Raw genomic sequence first — 6,674 nt, forward strand, 5'->3', positions numbered from 1 at the left:
AGAAAGAGATTGCTCTGATGTTGCTGACTAGTTAACCAACATAAACTTATGAAAGTTATGGCGTTTCATGACGTAACCACGTAGTTATTAAATAATTAATTGAAAAATCAAAAGTTCATAATTTTTAAAACATCTAATTCGATTTAAAAAACGAAATAAACCAATTACCAAAATTACTTATTAAAATAATGTATTCCCTAATTCATTCGTAGTAAATGTTCAAAGTAACCATAATTCTAACCAATATCTTGTTCACGATCTGCGTACTCTGTGGAATATCCCTGGTGTTGTGAGAATTTAATTGGAACAGTCAATAATGCGTTGCCATAGTTGCTCTTCAGTAATAATAGCCACTGAGTAAACCAAAGTTTTCAAGTGGCCCCAGAAGTGGAAATCTAGTGGATTAAGATCTACTGATCTTGCTAGCCAAGCTTGTGAACTATCACGTCCTGTCCAATGGCTCTCAAAAACTTAAAATACTTATAAAATACATTATCTGCCTCTGTGCAATGGAAATTTCTTCCAAAAGTGCTGGTAGATCATGTATTAGAAAATTAAGGTTTGGCCATTTAACCTAAAATGTTTATTATTATAAGAAATAAGTAACTTTTCGAAAGGTAAAAATTAATCTCAGAGGTAGAAAAATGAGAGTTTGGTTAAGTAAAAATCCAATTCCTTTTAAACTCAGCTTCATCTGTGTATAAAATATTTGCCAAAGAAAAGGGTGCTTGTATCAGTTTTCTTAATAAACGACAGAAGATAGTCGAGTGGGATAGTCTGGCCGAATAAGAGCTTGTATCCTTTGGATGTGATGTGGATACAGGAGTTAAGTACGAAGAGGATGGCGACTTACGTTTTCCCGCACTGCAATTCCCCTTACATATATCTCCGAATCTTTCTCTATACGTGCTTAAAGGCGCTTTTTAATATCAGCTGTACGTACCGTAAAATTACGGCCACGGTCTTGGCTTCTGGGTTTAAATGAATATCTGTCTTTTAGGCGCTGATGAATTGTCGCTAATATTCGGTGAAAAGGTGCCCTGAGCTTTAGATATTTTTGGACATACAGGCGTTTAGCCAAAATACCGTTTCCATTCGCTCTTCCATAAATAAAATGCATATCCGCCAGTTCACGCACAGTGTCCATAATTTGTCAAATTTTACTTTTATCCACACTTTAACAACAATAAACTGACAAAATCCTTGTGAACCGGAACATTTTTCTTGCGTACATCCAAAATAAATAAAGTGATAAGAGCGCATAACGCTAATGAATTAAATAAGTATGCATTTATGAAGGAATTTTGGCATTTGGTTAATTTAATTTTTTAAAGTAAGAGAAGGTAAAGAACAAACTCTTTACCTTCAATTTTCTCGAAAACCATCGCTCTGGGCGATGTGTAATAAGAGTACTTTTTATTTAGGAAAAAATACGTACTATTCAAAAAATAATTCCACGTTGCGAAAGAAATTGCCCACGTTGTGGCCCAAATTGGGTGTACATGTATGGGTATCTTGGTAAATATAAATTTAGTGCCGCTTTCAGAACGATTTTATCTTTTTTCCGATTTTGAAATATTTGGAAAAAATCAAAAAGTTGCATTTTTGAAAAAGGGCTTATGATTGTTTAATGATTTAGCGTCATTTACTGACATTTCTGCAAAATATTATTATTTGATTTAACTTTTTATCTTGTTTAGTAGTGCTTATCTTGTTATGTTTTTGTTCTTGTTAATGTTAAATATTTTTTTTCGTATCTAGTTATTTTCGTTTGTATTTAGTGAATTTTGATTAAATTTTTAATTTCCGAAAATAGCAATGCGATATACCAGTGAAGAAAAATTTAATATATCGGAATATTATAATAAATATAATAGAAATGCAAATCTTGCAATCGCCAGATATTTGAAACTGTATCCTGAGAGCCAGGTCCAAGACTATTCGCTAGGCTTGTCATGAACCCCTTAGAACTCAGGCAGAATTTGAAATACCAATGCCAGAGAATTATCAAAGAGACAATAAAGCTCGCGATGAAAACATTTTAGGCCTACTTTCGTTCAAGGTTTAAGGGATACAGACTACCCAAGACAATTAGAATTTTCAAACTGATTTGTAAGGCAATATCAAGAAATACCTAATTTCAGCAGGAAAATTATTTGGACCGACGAGATGTTTTTTAGCAACTGCGGAATATTCAACAGGCATAATCGTCATTTTTGGGCTACTGAGAATCCTCATGAAGTGGCTGAACGTAGGCTATAAGTAAGATTTGGATGTAATGTATGGTGTGGTATGTACGGTAAGTTAATTCCACAAAATTATTTTGAAGTAAAATGCTATAGGGTAACTAAAAATGCTTCAGTCATCCTCTACTAAATTTATTTAAAAATTATTAATCCTACATGTTTCGGACATATAACATGTCCATCATCAGGGATCTATAAAGAACCAAGGAAACTTAAAGGATTGATTTTACTTCCCGTTTACTGTGAGAGCTATAATAACTGAAGAACAAATACGAAGTGATGTGTGGTTTCAATAGGACGGGTGTCCCGCACATAATACTCGACGTACGGATGTTCAAAACTTGTTAACGCAAACATTTAAATTTAAGCAATAAACTTATCGCGAACCGCGGTGCTATAAATTGGTCAGCTAGGTCTCCAGATATTACACCCCTGGATTTTTATCTTTGGGGATATGTTAAGAATGAACTTTAAAAGTTTGAACCTCCTGCGACTCTCGAACAACTAGAGGACAGAGTTCAGAATGTCTTAAATAATATAAATAGAAATGCCCTGCGCAAGGTAACTACGAGGTAACTAACTGTTTTACAGAAATGTGAAAATTGTTTTAACAAAAATGGCCGTCATTTTGAATAGTCTAATTTATTACTATTGTTACAAGTAGTTGATTGTTTTTTTTAGAAATTAGTTAAAAGTATAAGTTAGCAAGTTAGTAAGTTAATAATAATTGTGTGTACAACAAAATGCCAATAAAAGTGATGGCCAACTCAGCGAAAAATAAACGATTTGCTTTTTTGACGTAAACATAAAATAACATTTTCATAGTGTATTATACATGATTTTAAAAGGAAAAAAAAGATCTTTTTAATTTGGCAAAAAGACAAAATAGCCGCCATAAGAAAAAACGAAGTTGGGAATGGAATTTCAGAACCGAAACGTCGAAAACAAAAACTGGATTCAGATATGCGTTGTCCTTAAAAAGTTGTCCTAATAATGTTTTTACAGAATTTAAAAATACGTTGAAATAAAAAAAATACAGCCCTTTTTCAAAAATGCAACTTTTTGATTTATTTCAAATATTTCAAAATCGGAAAAAGATAAAATCGTCGTTCTCGTAATTTATCTTTCAGCCTTGGTTACAGTGGAATTTATTTGATCTTCCCTTCTCAGTTTTTGATTAAGCAGAACCCAAAATAACGAAAGCAACGACTCATGGAATATCATACGAACCTAATGTTATCGTATTTTGTATGATAAGTCTGGTAATATAGAAATCTCAGATTTAGATGATGAAATATTAAGTCTGTTCTTAAAGAGGATTTTATTTGGAATATTAGTAATAAAATCTAAGATTCGTAGGTAATTATCAAGTTTGTTATTTGTTGCATAAATGCAAAGATCATCCACGTATTGTAAGATTTCAACGTCGAAATGGACTAAGAGCCGACCCTTGAGATAGTTCTAAAAATATTCCATTCATGATTCTTGATGGTTAAAGGCAGAAAACCCAAAAATTAAACGTATTTTAAGTTTTTGTTTAACTATTTTTCTTAGTGCAACTATATTTCTATTTTCTCTAGCAACTTTATTATAACAATCAGTCTTATAATAACTGTTATGTTATTACTGAACATTTGCATAAAAATTAAAATTATTATATTATATCAATAGTTTGTATACATTTTTATGTTTTTAAAATTTTACTCTTATGCGAGCTTATTCAATTTGAATTAAAAGTATTATTAAGAAATTGAAATTATATGATTTCTCGACTATTTTTACTTTACTTCAAATTGTAAAATTCTACCTTCAAATTGTGTAACAGTTTTATCTTGAACCATTAGTTAAAGGTAATTACCATAATGTCTCTTTTGAAAGTTAATTTTTTTTCCGACATTAAACAGATAGTGAATCTTTTTACAATTTTTTTTGCATTTTTCTAGTAAACTAATTTACCAAATGCAGAGCTATATTGTTATTATTTGACATGATAATTAATAGATGTATAATTTGTAAAACTGAATCAACGAACCATCTGCACCCCCACAGCAATTCCCAGATCATTTGCAAAGTATTAAGAATAAAAGAAGCGATAGTAGTGACCCCTGAGAGGAATCTAAGAGGCCAGATGTGATACTTTTAAGTATCCTTCTAAAATTCCCTAATGAAATGAATAGCTCCATTAAGCAAAATACCTTCAAAAGGACGACATAAACGGAATGCGACTCAAATGCATTCCACAACTGAAAGGAAACTCAAGAAAAAATACATTAATGTCTCTAAACCGAGGTTTATCTACGCTGAGGTTTATAAACTAGCACATTTACATCTAAGAAAAGAATATCTGAAATATATATTTTTTTTTAAATTTAAGCCGGTTTAATTTATCAATTCGATAAAACCGGAAACATTATTGAATAACTCCACTATAACTAATATTAGGAGTCTTTAGGTACAATAATCATGGGTCTATAATGTATAAACTTCGCCATTCCGAGAAATGGTCGACTCTACCATATCGCCTGAATAAAAACTTGAGAGTTTCTTACGATGAATTGCCTTATAGGGCGAGAAATATCGGCATCTGATGAATATTAACATATTTTTGGACTAGACCAATGTCTTTTGTTATTGCTCGGTACGTAAAACGGATTATAAAACGGATGTGTATCCTATTATTTTTTAGATTAATTAACCGGATCTCATTTCTTTTACTTTTGCTTAATGAATTTTCTATTTCTCTTTAATTGCCGTATTAATTTTAAGGTAATAGAAATTTAATGATATCCAAATTGTAGGAATGAATAAAACATCGAAAATAGTCTTATGTGTCCGCATTGGTTTATTTTTCAATTTATTTTACCTTAAAAATCTTATTTAATCCATTGTATACAATTTAAAGAACTAGCGCTAAAAAAAATAGTTTTAATTGTTGCTACGATTTTTATCGGAACTGTAAAGTTTTCCAAAAAAATTAACAACTTGCAATGATGATTATTTATTAATTAGTCTGTATATGGTAAAGTAAAAGGCAAAGTTTAGAAAAAATAAAAACCCTAAGTCTCGGTCTCAAAATATTTTCTATGTCCCGAAGATACAAAGCAGGTCATCTCGTGACAGATATTACTAGTTTATAAGATCTGATGATGCTTTATTTTAAGCGAAACATGTAACCTGCGGGACATAGAAAAATTTTTTGAGACCGAGACTTAGGGTTTTTATTTTTTCTCTACTTACGTAGGTCTCTTTGAGATAATGGATGAGTTCTTTCAATTTCAAAAGACAAATTTTATTTCAAAAAAGATTTTTTAAAAGTAACGTCACTTCTTTAGGTGTTCGTAAGTTTTATACATTTTATCTCGTCTTAGGATGGCATTATTTAATTCTACCACATCCGCTGGTAAGATGTAAGCCTTCATTTTCGATATGCAAACAACGAAGAACCGTTGTGCTTCGGTAACCCCTGGCTATAGCAAGTCATTTTACTACCCATTTTTAGACAGCGTTTACACTTCAGTTTACGTTAACGTTATTTTTCTGGTAACGCTAAACTGAACAATATCAAATATAAATAATTATAGCAATGTAGAAGTCCATACTTAGCAGAGTTGTAGAACTATGAAGGCGTCGTTTTCTCCACAATAAAATGCAATACGTCTTTAAGCCAATGTAATAACATATTGTAATAGCCATCATCAAATCTAAACGTCTAATCTTAATAAGTACTTATAAGAACCAGAAATAAAATTTATAGTATAAATAAACTTTTTAGTATATAAAGTAGAAACTTAAAGTTTATGGTACTGACAAAAATAATGAAATTATAAAACGAATGCATCTAGAGGAATTTATGTTTTTTTTTTTTTATGATAAACACAAGCACAAGAGGAAAGTCCTATGTCACTCTTGGAGTGGTGCTTGCGCGAAGATATTTGTAGGCATTTATTTTGAATCGCTGCAGGTTGTATGCGTCGGGAAATATGTGAGGTGGAAGCCCGTTCCACAAAGAAGATGTTCTCCAGATGAATGAGTCCCGATACAGCGACGTCCTTGGGGTAGGCAGGTGGACTCGATGTTGATGAGCCGCAACTACTAGATGCGTCCTTCTTGCCGGAACAGCCCTGGGTGGAATCAGGCCTGCCAGCTCAGAGGAGCACTTACCGTGATAATAACGGTAGAATAAACAGAGATCAGCCACCTTTCTCCTGTGCTCCAGACTATCCAGACTCTTTGTCAGTTCTGGATTGTCGATAAGACGAATAGCTCTCTTCTGTATAGAATCATAGCAGCTTTAAACTATGCTTGGGTGCAGAGCTCCAGACATGCGAGCAATACTCGAGGGAAGGGCGTATTTGAGCCTTATAAAGAGTCAGCAGCTGTTCTGGTGTATACAGTTTTTTCGTTTTGAAAAGCACTCCGGGTTTTTTG

The sequence above is a fragment of the Anthonomus grandis genome, chromosome 3 (genome assembly GCF_022605725.1).
Source record: "Anthonomus grandis grandis chromosome 3, icAntGran1.3, whole genome shotgun sequence".
Classification (NCBI taxonomy): domain Eukaryota; kingdom Metazoa; phylum Arthropoda; class Insecta; order Coleoptera; family Curculionidae; genus Anthonomus; species Anthonomus grandis.